The sequence below is a fragment of the Cetorhinus maximus genome, chromosome 9, assembly GCF_964194155.1.
Source record: "Cetorhinus maximus chromosome 9, sCetMax3.hap1.1, whole genome shotgun sequence".
In the NCBI taxonomy this organism is placed as follows: domain Eukaryota; kingdom Metazoa; phylum Chordata; class Chondrichthyes; order Lamniformes; family Cetorhinidae; genus Cetorhinus; species Cetorhinus maximus.
The window spans coordinates 7,751,142-7,770,224 of record NC_135887.1 but is presented as its reverse complement, the minus strand read 5'-3'; the positions used below and the strand labels follow the sequence as shown (position 1 = coordinate 7,770,224).

The window sequence follows — 19,083 nt, the reverse complement described above, 5'->3', positions numbered from 1 at the left end:
TTCTGTGGCTGGTAACTAACCTCCTGATTCCCCAAAGCCTGTCTACCGCTTACAAGGCACAAATCGGGAGTGTAATGGAATAATCTCCACTTGCCTGGATGAGTGCAGCTCCAACAACACTCAAGAAACTTGACACAATCCAGGACAAAGCAGCCTACGTGATTGGCACCACATCGTTCAAAATTCACTACCTCCACCACCACGCATAGCGGTAGCAATATGTGCCATCTACAAGATACACTGCAGCAATTCATCAAGGCTTCTTCAGCAACATTTTCCAAACCTGCAACCTCTACCACCTAAAAGGACAAGAGCAGCATAGGCATGGGAATACTACCACCTGCATGTTCCCCTCCGAGCCACATACCATCCTGACTTGGAACTATATTGCCCATTGTCGCTAGGTTGAAAACCTGGAACTTCCTTCCGAACAGCACTATGGACTGCAGCAGTTCAAGAAGGTGGCTCACCATCACCTTCTCAAGGGTAATGAGGAATGAGGAACAGCCAGCGACGCACATCTCACTGAGATAATTGACCTCCATATCTCAGTGCATCTTGTAGATCGTACACACTGCTGCCACTGTTCGTGAAGTGTTATTGGAGCTTCACTCATGCAGGCAAGTGGAGAGTATTCCATCACACTCCTGACTTGTGCCTTGTAGATGGTGGACAGGCTTTGGGGAGTGAGGAGGTGAATTACTCACCACAGGATTCCTAGCCTCTGACCTGCTCTTGTCCAGTTCAGTTTCTGGTCAATGGTAACCGCCAGGATGTTGATAGTGGGGGATTCAGCGATGGTGATCCCATCGAATGTCAAAAGGTGATAGTTAGATTCTCCCTTGTTGGAGATGCTCATTGCCTGGCACTTGAGTGGTACGAATGTTACTTTCCACTTGTTAGTCCAAGTCTGAATATTGTTCAGGTCTTGCTGCAATTGGACATGGACTACTTCAGTATCTGAGGAGTTGTGAATGGTGCTGAACATTGTACAATCATCAGCGAACATCCCCACTTCTGACCTTATGGAAGGAAGGTCAATGATGAAGTAGCTGAAGATGGTTGGTTCTAGGATACTACCCTGAGGAACTTCTGCAGTGATGTCCTGAAACTGAGCTAATTGACCTTCACAACCATCTTCCTTTGTGCTACCTTCACAACCATCTTCCTTTGTGCTAGGTTTGCCCTCTGATTCCCATTGACTACGATTTTGCTAGGGCTCTTTGATGGCACACTCAGTCAAATGCTGCCTTGATGTCAAGGACAGTCACTCACCTTGATTCTAATTCAAATTCAATCACCTCAATTTTCTGGGATGGGGCTGTGATTTGTGCCATGTCTGCACCCATTGAAAACTAAGTGGATAAGAGAAAATTAATCTACCCAAATAATTTCCATGATATTACAATTCCATGATAGGCTGGGGTTGTTTTCCTTGGAACTGAGGAGGCTGAGGGGTGACCTTATTGAGGTGTACAAGATTATGGGGGGCCTAGATAGAGTAGACAGGGATACCTGTTTCCCCTAGCAGAGAGGTCAATTATCAAGTGGCACAGATTTAAGGTGATTGGTAGAAGGATTAGAGAGGACATGAGGAAAACATCTTCACCCAGAGGGTGGGGGTGTTTGGAATTCACTGCCTGGCTTTGATGGTGGAGGCAGAAACCCTCAACTCCTTAAGAGGCACCTGGATCTGCATCTAAAGTGCTATAATCTGCAAGGCTACCGACTAGGTGCTGAAAGGTGAGATTAAAATGGGCAGCTAGTTTTATTTTTTCTGTTCGGCTACACAGACACGATGGGCTGAATGGCCTCTTTCTGTGCTGTAACTTTCCTATGGTTCTATTGTGTCATCCACAGGTGGAGTACCCACACAGGCCAGTGTCCATATCTGTGCAGGCAACCTCTGCACACTTCAGGAGGCTGAGTAGTTCACTAGAAAGCATGTATTCCAGACAGCTTTCCCTATTTAAAGGCACAGCCCCTAAAAAATGAAGTTGTAGCAATGCACTACAGGCTACCGAATAATTGGTTTTGCATACTCAACGAGAAGTCATGTCGCTGCAAGGATGGAAGAAGGCTGTGAGATTCCGCAACAACCCCCTGAATCGCGCTACTGGGAGGATGAAGCGGGAGTAAGAAGGCTTCCAGACTGACCCTGAGAAGGGACTGGAAGCATGTTACAAGGGTAGCCAATGCCCAGTGTGCAGCATCATGGACCTGAAGGAAGTTTAATGGCTTCACTCAAATGGTCAAAGTGTGTGAATGCATTAGCACAGACCATATCACCCACTGCTCTCACACTGCTCAATGCATCACACACCTATTATTGACGTAGTAGCACAACTTGACATTATGGACTCAATCCCAACAGCCATCACATACCTGCATTCTCTTCACCCAACCTGCTACTGCTGCTTGTAGGCATTCCTGCCAGGAGATCTGCTGTCATGGTATGTCATGCTCGCCTGTCTTACGCCACCCAACCATCCACTTCTAATATGATCTGCAGGTGGAAACATGCCAGCATGCCGGCAAGCTCTGGTAAATCGAGGGCCAATTCACCTCCAGACTTGCCTCTGTGGCTGCTTAAAAACTTGGCCCTACACCTCATCCACACATACCTTTAAAACATTACAGCTGCATAGACACTTTTCACTGACTCCAATTACCTCAGTTAATCATCAATGAAAAGCATCACTCAATCGCACTGGCTCACGGTCAGTGGCATTCTGCCCTCATGCAGGAGAAGGTGGCACACAGCAGGAGATAAAGCAGATGGAGTATAATGTGAAGAAATGTCAGCTTATTCATTTGGTAGGAAGGATAGAAAAACAGAATATTTTCTCAATGGTGGGACATTATGAAATGTTGGTGTTCAAAAGGTTTTGGGTGTCCTTGAACACAATACACAAAGTTAATATGCAGGTGTAGTAATTTTTTTTCATTCGTTCATGCGTGGCCATCACTGGCAAGGCTAACATTTATTGCCCATTCCTAATCGCCCTTGGGAAGGTGGTGGTGAGCCGCCTACTTGAACTGCTGCAGCTCTTGTGTAGGTATGTCTACAGTGCTGGTTTTGCTTGGAGTTCCAGGATTTTTACCCAACCACAGTGAAGAAACAGCGATATATTTCCAAGTCGAAATGGTCTGTGACTTGGAAGCAAATTTGTGGGCGGTGGCGTTCCCATGTTGCCCAAGTTCTTCTAGGCAGCAAAGGTCATTGGTTTGGCAGGTGCTATCAAAGAAGCCTTAGTGAGTTGTTGTAGCGCATCTTTCCGATGGTAGACACGACAACCACAGTGAACTAGTAGTAGAGGAAGTGAATGTTTAACATAGTGGATGTAGTTTCAATCAAGCAGGATGCTTTGTCCTAAAAGGTACGAGCTTCTTGAGTGTTGTTGGAGCTGCACTCATCCATGCAAGTGGACAATATTTCATCACATTCCTGACTTGTGTTTTGTAGATGTTGGAAAGTCAGGTGTGAGTTATTTGCCTTTGGGGAGTCAGGAAGTGAGTTAATTGCCACAGAGTATCCAGTCTCTAACCTGCTTTTGTAGAACAGAGGCAGTGAAAAGTTACAATAGAGTCATGCCTCCACAAGGCCGGTGGTAGAGAAGACCATACGTCTTCTCAAGATGCATTTCCGATGCCTGGGCCGTTCAGGGAGAGCACTACAATACACCCCAGAGCAGGTGTCACTGATCATAGTTACATGCTGCGCTCTCCACAACGTGGCACTGGCAAGGGGGGACCCACTGGAGGAAGGGGATCTTGACGCATCTGCAGAGGCTTCAGATAATGAATCCAATGGTGAGTCCAAAGATGAGCACAGTGAGGAGAACACTGAGGGCGTGGAGCCAAACATCGTTAACCTCCAGGGAGACAGGGACAGCAGGGACGCTTTGATCCAACGCTCTTTCAGCTAGGCTACCAAAGATCAGCTTCAACCGCATGCCAGGGCTGCCTCCTCCATCCCTGGTGTCTGAAAGGACGCTTTCATTTGAACACAAAGAACACTCAGTACCTGTGCAATAAAGTTCAGAGCTATGTACTTCCAGCATTACATACTGGCGTAGCCTGCACCAATAAAATAAAATCAAGAAGCATACTCAGGCCATAACAAAAACAAAATTTATCTCATTTGACAATTCCAAACTATTTAAATAAACTTCTCAGGTCTTCATTCCCAGACCAGTATACATAAATTAAACATAAATGAACAGAAAATCACCTGTGACCTGTCCTTTTTATGCTCATGATGCCTTTAACTTATGCTTGCGAGTGCTATGTCTAGGTGCTACCCCTTGTTGGCACCTGCATTGGAGACAGCCTGCTGACCCTGCTGTCTTGTTGGTCTTGATGACCTTGATGGTCGTCCTCTGGCCCGTGGAGCCTGTGTTGGCCCCACCTGTGAGGGAGCAGCCAGTGCCACGGCTGGCATCTCCCCAGTCGCCCCAGCCTCATCAGATGCCATAGTCACTGGCAGAGGGGCAGAGGAGCTGCTGTCATCATCCAGAGCACTGAATGCACCCGCAGAGACGACAGAGAGCTCGTGTGCCAATGTGAGTTTGCTGTGGACCTCCCTGCACACCATTGATGGACGGGTACCTAGCTGGGATACTGTGTGCCTCATCCATCTCCCATACTGACACTGACCACCTGAGGTCAGTGTCTGTGTGAGGGCTTGCAGGTCCAAGCGCAACCCCAGGAACCCCAATTCTGTCCCTAGAGCTGCCTCTCCATGAGAGTCGCCACTCTCAATGGAGAAGGCAGTGCGCTCGCAAATGACGGTCAACACAGTGCTTTCGCTCCGCATAGACTCCTCCATCATGGGAACCATGGCATGCAGATCCTCACAGATCTCCGCCAGATCCTCCCACACATCTCACTGGACATCTAGCATCTGCCACCTAATGGACAACTCCAGAGGCTCATCATCAGCTTTCAACTGAGCATCGTCCTGGTCTCCAGCAGTCCTCCGACTGCCGGTGCCTTGGCCACTCTCTGCCTCTGCTGCACCTCAAGCAAGTGTGAAGCACCCTCATCAATGTGCACTGTTATGATGCAGCCAATGGTAAATGCCGAGTTGTTCAAATGCCAGAGGGAAACTTGAAACAACTGACACAATGAATTTTCGATTTGTATAAATATCGAAATGTGTGCCTTGAATTCAGTAGTAATAAGACCACCAAGTCTTATAGGCTTTTATAAAACTAAATTAAGCATTTATTAAAAAGAGAAATGATTTTAAATACATACATAGATTTACAAATTACCAATATGATAACTTCTAAATCCCATAATCAATCTAACTACCAGTTACACTTCCGTTAAGGCAACAGTAAGACACATAAGGGTAAGTGCTGCCTCAGGGAGATCGGCTCAGAATTAAAATTTTTAATAGAAATTATAAAAAAAATTTCCCTGACCTGTCCCTTCATGTGACACTGTCACATGAGTTGGGACATGTCCATAACTTTTATTGAAAGATTTGATAAAAATTTTAAAAGCCTCATAAAACCTTATCCCGCCCGTGGATGAGGTTTGATGCTTTTTCCGAAGCACGCCAGGGCTCCCGGCCTGTCCGCCAACCTTAAGGTTGGACGAGCAGGTCCATTAATGACCTTAATTAGTTTTTCAATGGCCTCAATAGGCTGTTGACAGGTCGGTGGGTGTACAGCTGACTCGGCTGCGCCCCCGCCAACCTGAAAATGGAAATGATGTGGGCTGACATCAGGAGTTCCATCCGCATTTTAACACATCGGCGAGCGGGCCCTGCCCCTGCTCACAGACCGGAAGATCCTGCTCATAGATTTTAAAAGCCCCAGGCAAAGAAACATGATACCCTGAACAAGTCGAATTCACAGTGAGTTCTCTTCACTTCAATCCCTGGAGACAGCAGCTTGAGGCATAGATGCTGAAGGCTTTTTCACACTTGTATGATCTTACAAATGCCTACCCTTACACCCAGCCTTTTCTCCTTTATACATATTTCCCCTTTGAATGCAAATACCCATTGTTTCCCTATGTCTTTGGATTTTATCTCCCTGAAAATAAAACCTTCTCATAGCACTAAGTTTTACCAGTAATCTTTGGGAAAAATAAACACACTGTTTCTAAACTTCACGTGGCTAGGCGACACATTTCACCCCTCCTTTGAAAACAATCTAGTCTGGTTTATTTCAGATGTATATGTTCCCTTGACACCTATGTTTCTAAACTTCCCCATGTTTACCTAAGTAACATTTCAAACCTAACTTCTCTTTTTACATCAAAGCACCCAGACTAATTCAATTAAGTCTCTCACATAGACACATCCCACTAAACCTCTATTTTACAATAAATTCCAACAATATTATGAGAATTGTTATACCTTCTTTACAGCAATGAGAAACTAGCCAACGATCTAATCCTCAAGGTGCTGGTATCTGCACTGGTGCCTGTTTCAGAGAGCGGGCGTGACGCAGGTGACAATGACGCCCAGTGGTCCTCCAGTGTCAGGGGTAGCCCTTTGAGGTCTGCAGATCTGACGCCTGCTGGCGAACTTAAGAGGGAGAAGAAGGACATGTCATTAGTTAAAGTCATCACACTGTCACTGCGCATGCCAGGTATCCTGGTAAGACAATGGAGATCTGCATCATGGTGCCATTGTCTTTCAATGATCAATGGGGACACCATGTTCGATGCTCACATCAATGAGTAGATTACATTGGAATGGTTGCACAATCCAAAAGTCTCACCTCTGTGCGCTCCCCCATACCTTCGTCTGGCACCCAGCCTTTCCACGCCTGGTTGCATGGGGACTGTGCCGGCTCTCCAGCTCCAGGACACCCTGCTCGAAATGGGAGAGCAGCAGCAGATTGGGCGGGCCTCCACTTGTATGTGCCCTCTCGGATTTGTTATGGCTTCTCTTCTGAAAGGACAGAGGAACATTGATTAGTCCACTCTCCACCTGCAGTGCCATTGCAGCCTGGCCAACCCCCGCTGAGGAACACCTTGCAGGGCACAAGTCGTGGCCCTTGAGCCGCAAGGCACTCAGTCCAAGCAGCCAGGGCTCACCCCCTTGGCCAGCTCTGGCGTCATTGACAGTTGGAACTCAGACTCTAGTACCACTGAGGTCCACGGTGGATGGCCATACCTCAACACTTTGGCATATTGACCCATGCCAACACGGTACCCCCTTCCAGAGCACAGCAGATCATTGAAGCACTTTCGGCACTGCCCCCATGTGTGCTGCACCACATCATGGCTGCTCACCAAAGCTGCACCTCTTCCCACACCCTCTACGTGAGATGAGGAGGTGGGCTCCTCCTCCTATCCCTGGGGACAAGGGTATCCCTCCTGACAGCCACTCATCCAGGAGGACAGCTAGGCACTCATCAGAAAAGCAGTGGGGGGTGGTGCTGAGCGCCCACCCGACTGGCCCTCCCGCTTGGTGTTTACTGCCACACTCAAGTCCATCTTCACAACAGCAGACAGACGTCCTTCCCTGGCAGCCTTTCTGGGCCTTTTTTAAACCGGCCGCCAGGTCGCCATTGAACTTGGTGGCCAACAGGCCCACGCCCCTGCTGGGCCCTTCCCGGCCAGTGAGGAGCCGCGTTCCATGCTGGGCAGGCCTTAATTGGTCCGCCAGTGTGAAATCGCATTCGAAGCCTGATCACGGGCGGCAGTCAGTTTCGTGGTCACTCCCGGGCCTGCCACGCCCGCCCTACAAGGTCAAAAATCCTGCCCATTGAAACATATAAGGTTCTTAGAGGCTTGACAAAATAGATGCCAGAGGAGAAAGTAGTATACTGGTTATGTCACTGGACCAGTAATCCAAAGACCGAGGTTAATGTTCCGAGGACATGGGTTCAAATGCCACCATGGCAACTGGTAGAATTTAAATTCAATTAATTAAACCTGGAATTGAAAGCTAATCTCAGTAATGGTGCCATGAAACTAACATCTGCTTCACTAATGTCCTTCAGGGAAAGAAATCTGACGTTCTTACTTGGCTTGGCCCATGTGTGACTCCAGACCCACAGCAACATGGTTGACTCTTAACTGCCCTCTGAAATGTCCTAGCCAGTCACTCAGTTCAAGGGCAATTAGGGTTGGACAACAAATGCTGACCTTGCCAGTGATGCCCACATCCCATGAAAGAATAAAAAAAATGTTGCGAGGCTGTTTTCCCCCAGCTAGAGAATCTGTAACAAGGGGGCAAAGTTGCAGGATAAGGGGCCGGCCACTTACGACTGAGATGAGGGGAAATTTCTTCACTCTGAGGACGGAGAATCTTTGGAATTCCCTACTTGGGAAGATTGTGGATATTCAGTTGTTGAGTATATTCAAGGTTGAGATCGATAGATTTTTGGATTCTAAGGAAATCAGGGGATATGGGGATTGGGTGGGAAAGTGGAGTTTTAAATATTGTTTTGTAACAATATATAACTGAAAGGTTTTGTCATTTATATAGTATTTCTGAGTTCCTTTCATTTCTCTGAATTATTTCCAAATAATCTAAAAATATAGGAACAGGAATACCATGCTTCAAGCCTAGCTGTTCCACTATTCAATTAGATTCATACCTTATCTGTATCTTAACTCCATTTGTCCACCTTAGTTCCATATCTCTTAATACCTTTACCTAACAAAAGTCTATCTTCTCAGTTTTGAACTTTTTAACTGACCAATCTTCAACAGCAGCTTTTTGAGGAGGAGAAGATTTCTAGTATGCTTTGTGGGAAGAAGTACCTCTTGACATCTGAATGGCCTAGCTCTCATTCTAATGTTCTGTTCCCTTGTTTTGGACTCCCCCACCACCAGAGGAATAGTTTCCCTAAACGCTATCAAATTGTTCAATCATCTCAAATATCTCTGTTATTCCCATTAATTATCTTTATTCATGGGAATGCAAACTAAGTCTATTCAGTCTATCCTCATATTTTAACCCTTTTAACCCCAGTATCATTCTCGTGAATCAGCGCTCTACCCACTCCAAGGCTAATATATCCTTCCTGAAGTGCAGTGCCTAGTAATGAAAGAAGCACCCTGGTATGCAGTCTAACCAGAGCTTTATACAACTGTAGCATAACTTCCACCCCTTTGTATTCCAGCCCTCATGTGAGAGAGGCTAATATTCTATTAGTTTTTCAAATTATTCTTTGCAACTTCCACTTGTTTTTAAAGTTTAATGTAATTGCTCCCCTAAATCTCTGTTCCTTCAGTTCCCAGCTTAGTATTTTTTTAAAAAATACCCTGATTTATCTTTCTTAGGTTCAAAGCGTATGACCTCACACTTCCCTAAATTGAACACCATCTGTCACAGTTTTACCCACTCATTTAATCTATCAGTATCCCTTTGTAACTTTCTGCTCCCATTTATATACTTATTGTGCCAATTAACATAGTGTCAGCGGCAAATGGATTTAAGGTTCCTTCATCTAAGACATTAATAATGCAGTAGAGCAATCAGTGAGCTAGCTATATTGTTTTAGTGGACTGTTTTAAGTACACAACATAAAATATGATAAATAAGAGCTGCCCCATTGTCTCTTACTAATTATATGAAAATATCTCGAGAAAAAAATAAAATGAAAAGAGTGGTAGAATATAATGGAGCCCAATGGAGCAGGGAGAGAAACTGGGGGTGGGCACAGAATCACGCCGAAGATGCCACAAGTCCATTGCCAGCCGTTCTGGACCACATTCTGTCAGCATCGGGGAGGCAACATGATGATGCCAAATGGAAGTGGCGGGAAGATAATTCAGTTTGGTAAAGAGGTACATATGTCGAGTTTACATGCATTTGAATGGAATTTTATGGCACCTTGCAAATTAAATGTGTAGTGCACAGGCATCACAGGTCATCAGATCGTTGACCATGCAAAGGTTGTGGTATCTAGGTGAGGCCTCAGACTCCGATGGGTAGGTCATCATTGTAGAGCTGTCTTCTATTGGAGTGGAGACTTTTGCCGAAAGGGGAGAGGAGGCCAGTATACTCATCAAAGTGAAAGGCAGCTCAGAGGTGCAGAGGTCCATTACTGCAGAGCTAAGGGGCAGCTCAGAGGAACAGAGGGACAGTACTACAGAGCTGAGGAGCAGCTCAGCAGAACTAAGAGGCAGTACTGCAAAGCTGAGGGGCAGTTCAGAGGAACAGGGACAGTCCTGCAGAGGTGAGGAGCAGTGCTGCAAGAGCAGAGGAGGATCAGAGGGAAAGTCCTGCAGAACTGAGGGGCAGCTCAGAGGAGCAGCCACTCAGCAAGATATGGCTCCTGACACCAATGAGGAACCCTCGCACTTCAGCCAAGAAACATTACAATGCCTGCCACAGGTCGACACCGGACACAATCGAGCATACAGTTGGCCTTCTGAAGATAGGATTCCAATTCCTAGACCGTTCTTATGGCGTGTTACAATATAACACAGGGTTCTCAGGATCATTAAAATAAAAGCAAAATGCTACAGATGCTGGAAATCTGAAATAAAAATAGAAAATGCTGGAAAAACTCAACAGATCTGGTAGCATCAGTGGAGAGAGAAACAGAGTTAACGTTTCAAGTCTGCATGACTCTTCTTCAGAGCGCTGTTTTCTGTTTTTAATCCCAGGATCATTGTCTGCTGCGCTCTGAACGACCTACCACAGTAGAGGGGGAAGGCCTTGCCAGAGGACTTGGATGACTCTCACTTCTCTTTTGACAGAGAGGATGTAGAGGAGGGGGCAGTGCAGGCAGGTTAACATGCCTGCATCAGAGGCAAGAGCAATGGAGAGACTCAGGGAGGCTCGTGACAATTTCATTTGCACCTGCTTCCAGCAGGCATGACACCCTTGAGATGCCTCCCACATAAGAGTTCCAACCCAAATTGCCACTACATACCATTACACTAAGAATTCCTGGCATGGATTGCCCATCCTCTCCATGCACATTGCCACACCCATAGAGTGGGCCAGACTCCACCTTCCCGCCTGTAGAGAGGCAGATGAGGGTGCAAGGGTTTAACCTGAATAAAGGACACAGGAATAAATTCCCAACTCAATTTAATGAGACAAAACATTAATCAATAACTTGTAAAGTATAACCACCCATGTCACCCTGGTGCATCTAGGTCGTCTTTCAAACACAACTTCCAAGTGCTCCAATGAGGTCAGCCCCAGAACCTGTGACTGAGGTGGAAGCAGGTTGCCGATCACAATGTCCCATATGTCCTCAATCTGCCCCAAACATCACCCAGGACTCTGCACACAGATTGTTTTCACAATGTAGCCCTGTGACCTCAGTGGAATTACAGGGAACTCCTAGCCCAAGGGCCAAATCTCAGATGCAATCCTTTGGGTGCCTGAGACCTGGAGGGACTCTTACATTGAGTGGTCTGCTGAATCTGATGTTCTATGATTATCACCAACCTCTTGACTGAGGAAGCCATGTACTCACATACCTGAGACATGGCAGAACTCATGCCCTGGATGGACTCCTCCAACATCTGCGTATGCCTGTGCATAGACTCTGGCAGCTCTGCTGGATGTTCCCTTGTCTGTCATTACAACTCCAGCAAGTTCTGTGTGGCCAACACCCAAGTTTCCTCATCAGTCTTCGGCTCAGCATGGGCCTGACCTCCAACAGTGCTCTGACTGTCAAGGCCCTCAGCTTTCATAGCTTCAGCTGATCTTGCACATCTGTGAGGCACTCACCAGATTGTGACCCAAAAACGCATCTCAAGCACGTACCCACTGACCTTAACGTATCTGTGCTGGTGGAGGGTATAGGACAATTATGTGATGTTGCGTCCTCTGAGGGTTTGATGCCCTCCTACCCCCTGTCAATGCAGAAACCTGTCCCCCTGGAGTGCTCCCTGCAACCTGCATTGGAGAACACAAACAATCAGGGTAGAGGCCTTCCCATTCCTACTTTCCATCTATGCCTGACAGACATTTCCTTTCTGCCCCATTTCCTTTCTGGACACCAAGCTCTTGGCCTTCTCACTTTCTTTGCACCATACTCTGATCTCGCCAGCCCAGCCTCCCTGCTTTCCATCCAGGTTCAGAGCCTCTTCCTCAGGGGGTGTCAGCTTTAAGTTGTCTGGCACACCTCCACCCATCTTCGCCCTTTCTCTGCTGTTGTGGATCCTGTTCTCCTGCAGGCAGAAGGGGAAAGTGAGTCTCCAAACAATGATCAACTGACCCCCGAATCAGCTGGCATCCATCTGACACTTGATGGGGGCTCTGGATGTCTCATCCATACATCCACTCTCACAAGACATGGATAGCGCTGGCACCAAAAGGCAAATGTCTGTCATCCACATACAGCCATTGCTTATGATGCAGCTGTTGCTGAGGCATACAATTCTTTTGCTGCCAGGCTAATCCCTTCCCACTTTGAGACCCATCATGTGTTGTCCTCATGAAAGCCAACTACACTCAGTGTTCGGTTGCACTCACCCTGGTGCTGTAGAGGAGATAATTTACCCACTTTTGATCCCAGGGTCATGCGTGCTGCTGGACCCTGGAGCTGCTAACCTCCACCTCTATCTCCATACAGGTTTCCTTGGTCAGGTACGAGGGTCTCTTCTCACTGTTCCCATGCAGCTTGGAGCAGAACTTCCAAGGAGGCATCACTGAACTGAACATCCTTTGTCTGCCCTGTAACATTTCGCTGTTTGCAGCCTCCTGCTCTGCTCAGTTGACTGTGCACTGGAGACATGGGAGTTGATAGTTCTTGGTCTGGGAGTTGATGGCCCTTGCTCAGAGAGTTAATAATGGCTCTTGCTTGGTTAGATATGGCTCTCGCCCTGAAGTGCTGAATGGATAATCCATCTCAGCCTCCCCTGAGGTCCCCAGCATCACAGTTGTGGGTCTTCAGCCAATTTGATTCACTCCACCTGAAATCAAGAAATGGCTGAAGTGGACACTGCAAAAGCTCTGGGCCCTAGCCATTCCAGAAATAGTACTGAAGAATTGTACTCCAGAACCAGCCATGCCAAACAAGCTGTTTCAGTACAGCTACCATATTGGCATATCCAGCAATGTGGAAAACTGCTCAGGTACGTCCTGTCCACAAAAAGGACATATCCAACCCAGCCAATTCCTGTCCTGTCAGTCTAGTCTCAATCATCAGCAAAGTGATGGAAGTTGTTGTCAACAGTGCTATCAAGTGGCATTCACTCAGCAATAACTGGATCATGACACCCAGTTTGGGTTCTGCCAGGGCCACTCAGCTCCTGACCTCATTACAGCCTTGATCCAAACATGGACAAAAGAACTAAACTAAAGAGATCAGGTGAGAGTGACTGCCCTTGACATCAAGGCAGCATTTGACTGCATGTGGCATAAAGGATCTCTAGCAAAACTGGAGTCAATGGGAATCGGGGAAAACTCTCCACTGGTTGGAGTCATACCTAGCACAAAAGAAGGTGGCTCTGGTCGTTAAAGGTCAATCATCTCAGTCCTGGGACATCACTGCAGGAGTTCCTTAAGGGTAGTGTCCTAGGCCCAACCATCTTCAGCTGCTTCAGCAATGACCTTCCTTCCATCATAAGGTCAGAAGTGGGGATGTTCGCTGATGATTGCACAATGTTCAGCACCATACACGACTCCTCAGATACTGAAGCAGTCTTTGTCCATATGCAGCAAGACCTAAACAATATTCAGGTTTGGGCTGACAAGTGGCAAAAGACATTCGCTCCAAACAAGTACCAGGCAATGACCATCTCTAACGAGAGAGAATCTAACCATCTCTTTCTGATATTCAATGGCATTACCATTGCTGAATCCCCCACTATCAATATCCAAGGTGTTACCATTGACCAGAGACTGAACTGGATCAGCCATATAAATACTGTGGCTACAAGAGTAGGTCAGAGGCTGGGAATTCTGCAGAGTAACTCACTTCTTAACTCCCCAAAGCCTGCCCACCATCGACAAGGCACAAATCAGGAATGTGATGGATTACTCTCCAGTTGCCAGGACGTGTACAGCTCCAACAACACACAAGAAGCTTAACACCATCTAGAACAAAGCAGCCCACTTGATTTGCACCCCAACCACCACCTTGAACATTCACTCCTTTCTCTACTGGTGCACAGTGGCAGCAGTGTGTACCATCTGCAAGATGCATTGCAGAAACTCACCAAGGCTCCTTCAACAGCACCTTCCAAAGTCGTGACAAGGGCAGCAGATGGATGGGAACACCACCACCTGCAAGTTCCTCTCCAAGCCACACACCATTCTGACTTGGAACTATAATGCTGTTTCTTTACTGTTGCTGGGTCAAAATCCTAGAACTCCCCTCCTAACAGCATTGTGGGTGTACCTACATCACATGGACTGCAGTGGTACAAGAAGGTGGCTCACCATCACCTTTGCAAGGGTAATTAGGGATGGGCAATAAATGCTGGCCTAGCCAGCGACACCCATACCCCATGAACAAATCACAAAAAAATAGGTCATGCCTCATGGTCTGGGAGGTGAAGGCTCTTGCTTTGAGAGGTGGTGGCTCTTGCTGTTTGCAAGAAGGTGGGTCCTTGCATTGACTAGAACAATGGAAACTCAGAAGCACTGCAGACAGGTCTGGCTGCCTTTTAGAAATGGCACCAGTTCCTATACTCCCATTAGCTGATGGCAAGATCGATGCTGTCCTGCCCACCCCCAACTCTGGATTCATCAGGCACAGCACCTCCATTTTGTTAATTGGTCAGCCATCATGTGATTGTGTTCAGCTGGCCGCTGCCACCCTAAATGTCAATGCCACCCACTTCCAAGTCTGCCACCAGGACCTACACCGCTGACAATAAGTTCTGCCCTATATATGGAAAAAGTTGTGAAATTACTATAATCTAGTCACAACAATCGAACATTGAACATGGGATTTGCAATAAGTTCTGTGATATAAGGCTACTGGGCTTTGATAACTTTTCCATTCTATACCTGAGGCAAAGTCCTAGGATGCTCAATAAGTTCCCTGTGTTTGTGCACTCAATCAACCTTGGCTCCCAAAGACCACATTACAATAAGGGTGATATATAAAAAATTGAAAGATAGCAAAGAGGGATAATGGCAGTTGCAGAGTCTACGGGTTGAGATGACTAGTGTAACCAGCTCAGACTTTGATCTTATGATCTATACCAGTGGTGTAGTGGGAAATTTTGAGGTGCAGGAGCTCTAAGAAAATGTGTTGGCCATATAATTTCTAAATCTACCATTATGTTGTTTTTCTATGTAGTAATCATTTGAGTCCCCAAACGTCAGTGAAACTATGCTGTTTAAGTTAAAAATATTGATGTCGGTAAGCATTTTATTTCGAACCATGTGGTATTTTGAATTATTAGTCCTTAGCATAGCTGGAATTTCATTATGCAACAGTTTAATTATTTAATTCAAGTCTATTAAAACATGAATGACAGAAAGCTTTGCTTACAGGATATGGGGCAAAACTGGATAAACAGCATTAAGATACAGATCAGCTATAATGTAACTGAATGACAGAACAAGCTCAAGGGGATGCATGGCCTACTCTTGTTCCTATGCTCGTAACTAGATGTTAATGAATGGGGCTTGGCAAATGTGTGCAAGCATTCGTGCATTAAGCTGTTTCTCCTGTCAATTCGAACTAGTCCAGATCTCAAAGAACTATTAGTCAGCTAAATTAATGGCTCGCATTGTACCTCTCCGATTTTCTACAGCATTCAAGGTTAATTGTCATCAGATCCAGCAACCTGCTCAATCTTCAGTGCCTCAAATCAAGCTAAGACCATTTATGCATTTACATTTAAGGAGTCAATGCCTAAAGCAATTGTACCTACTACTGTACCATCTTCTGTAGTGAAAATAAATACAAAATATATATTTAGCATTTCAGCCACATCCTACACCTCAGTCCTAACCACTGTGCTAAATCTTTCAAAGGACCTATGTTCCTTTTCTGGCCTCATATAGAACTTATAAAGCTTTACCATGGGAATGCCACCTGGCCAATTGTTTATTTCCAATTAATTTTTGGTGTTCAATTGTGGCTTTAGTTAGCTTCAGCTGCATCTGAGGCTACTTTCCCTATGTACCTTCATTAAGTCATTTAGATTTCAGCTTAGCATGTACTCTCTTATTTATGAAAAGGACATAACAAGGTTTTCTGACTATATATTTAAATAGCTTTATTTTTCTTCCGTATTACTATTTCCATTAACCAGCACATCCCAATCTCCATTTCTGAAACTGTTGTTTACACCTGGGCCTGAATTTTTCCCGCGTTGGGTGTGCTCGGCAGGAGTGGGCGGGGGCGATCACAGAGCCGACTGCTGCCCGTGATCAGCTCCGCACCACCATTTTACACGCATGGGTCAATTAAGGCCCGCCCAGCGTAATACACGAGTGGTAGCGCTGAGCGCCACCTGTGCAGGCGGGGGGGAGGAGGGAGACTCAGGTCCAGCGCTCTAGAGCACTTCAGTTTCGCTGAGGCACGGAGCTGCCTCAGGGAGATTGAAGCGCTTTTTAAAAAAAATAAATAAATGCAATAAAAATGTAATGAAACGTGTCCCCTCATGTGACTGTAAGGTTGGACGGGCAGCGTAAACTTGAAATTAGTTACTTCGTTAATGGCCTTAATAGCCCTTTCAATTATCAGCAGGCGCGCAGCCGACTCCGGCACGTGCCTACCGAACGAAACATCGTGAGACTGCGCAATGATGTCGGGACGCACGCCTGAGGTCATTACGCGTCATTTTACATTCCGGGCCCACCCCCCACACGCCGAATGTGAAATCCTGGCCCTGAAAATTTAGCCCACTCTTATAGCAAGGTACCAAGTTGTCCGCAGCAGTAATTTTCATAAACAAATGAAATCTGATGATACAATGACTATTGATATGAATTGAGGAGTTGTTAGGACATAGAAAGTTCACACCAGAAACAGTGGATAGAATCCATCATATGTTTCCTATCTGAAATAAAAAAATAGAGGAGTATGGGGAATAGAACGACTTGGATAGTTCTTTCTGAGAGCTGTGCAGTTACTATGATGGGCCTAGTGACTTCTTTCTGTGCTGTGAGATTCTACAGTTCCCACATGGATATCCGATATCATCTTGGGAGTACTGCTACTGATTAAATCCATTACTTTCCAACATGTTGAGTAAGGAAGAAGTTCTTGCCTGCACCCACAACAATCTTTTCCCTGCCATCCTATCCTTTGAATAAGGTAACACACGCTAATTTCCGACCAATTATTATAGTTTATTGTAGCATTATACATAGCCTTTTTGTTTTAGGTATTGTAGTTGTGCTTCAGATAGGATAAATGAAGTGATTGACAAAACTTCTGGGGTCTAAAGAAACTTCTATATTCCTAGATAATTTGGGCTTTAGATGACACAGTCTTGATCCTTGTAAAATATTTATCAGGTTGGGAAGGCTAAAGAAGTCGCAGCCCGAGTGCTGAGATTCTAAAACAGGAGCCATTGCCTGATTCGCTCCTGCTTGCAATAACACAAAGGAAGAAAGGACATTAATCGAAAAGCAAACCACATTGTTCTTTCTAAGGGAACGGAGGCTTAAAGTGGATGACTTAGCCTCGCCTCAGTGCTAGGTTGAGGATTTACCTGCAGAATGTGCTTCTCTCTCCTGGTGAGTTGGCAGCGCATTCCTGTATGCCACATTCTACTCTGATGGCGGCTGCCTCTTGAACACTTCCAGTAGCCAACTGCATTGCAATGCCAGGTGGTGCCTCCCACTGGGAGGCTGCTGTGAGGACCAGCTCACTCCTGAAGGAGCGGGCCCATTTCCTGCTTACAAACGGGTCTTACACGCACACACACACATGCACGCACATTCAGCAGTCAGTCAGCCTAGCAGCTAACCTCTCCTCCCCGTCTCCGCCCTGGGGACCCAGGTCTCCGCTCATCCGCACTCTGCTCCTTGGACCTGGTTGGAGGTGCCGGAGCGCCACTCCGGTGCTCTCTGGCAGCACTACACTACTGATCTACACCATCATCTGAAATCTTCGGTGGTATAGTTGTTGCTTTTTTCACAAGAATACAAAGAATACTCTTTTGCTTATTCCCATGCACTGAACATTTTTTTCCCAGTCAGCTGTAGAGTTTTGATCTACCCTCAATATGTGCCTGAGTTCCAAGTACAGAAAAAACAACTTAAATGTCCTTAAGTGAACCTTTCCACTTCCAGCCCTAACAATTGATATGTTGTCTTTGAGTGGCATTGGCAACTTTGTAGAAAATAGTACTAAATTAGAGGTTTTTTTCTGCTTTGGATCCCTACCCACTCTCTTTGAACTCTCTTGTTACACACCCTTAACAAGGACCCTTTTATGCCATTTCACCCCAAGTTTCAGGTCTTAAATGACAGTGTATTACACAATGCGCCATTATGTAAACCCTCCAAAAAGTTTAATATTTTTAAAAAAGCTTCGATTCCTGTACATTGAACATTAACCTTCCCCATTCATGTATTTTGCAGTTATATGAAAATGATGTAGTTCAGTTGGCCAGGTGGGTCACATGTGGTTCAGAGTGACGTCAGCAGTGCAGGTTTGATTTTCATTCTGGCCAAGGTAGACTTGGGACCTGCCTCCTCGCCCTGCCCCTGGAAGGCAATGGCAAACCACCACTGACAAAAAAACTGACAAGCGAGTAGCTCAGGATGAAGCATCAGCAGACAATGAACCAAGAACCTGCCTTCGGGCAGAGCACCCTACCATACTATATGAAAGTGATAGCAATTGTGGATCTCTCTTTACAGTCTTATAGTTGAATTATTCATTACTCTGAATTACATGATAACATGTATGATGTGATTTATTTCATCTCACCGCAATACATAAAATTTCTCAGGCATGAATCTTCCCTTTGACAGCCAAGAACATACCAGAAGCTTTTCTTTGCAGCACATAGTGAATTCTATCCTAATCTGACAATCTTTTATACGTATGTTACAGCACCTGCTCTGAAAAAGTATCTACTGAGACTAAGTCAAGACTACCACCAATCCTTTATTTGTCATCTGGCTCATTATCAAAAGTTTAATTGTAATATTTGTCACGATGCTAGGTTTAATCTGGGATAGGAAGAAGTGCATTAATCTGTCATTTTAACTCA

General features: G+C 45.8%; 1 protein-coding gene across 1 annotated transcript in view; it reads left to right on the top strand.

The window, feature by feature from the left end:
* LOC144684285 (EF-hand calcium-binding domain-containing protein 5-like) overlaps nucleotides 1–19,083 on the top strand; it is a 207,835-nt gene that overhangs the window by 26,716 nt on the left and 162,036 nt on the right. The window lies entirely within an intron of this gene.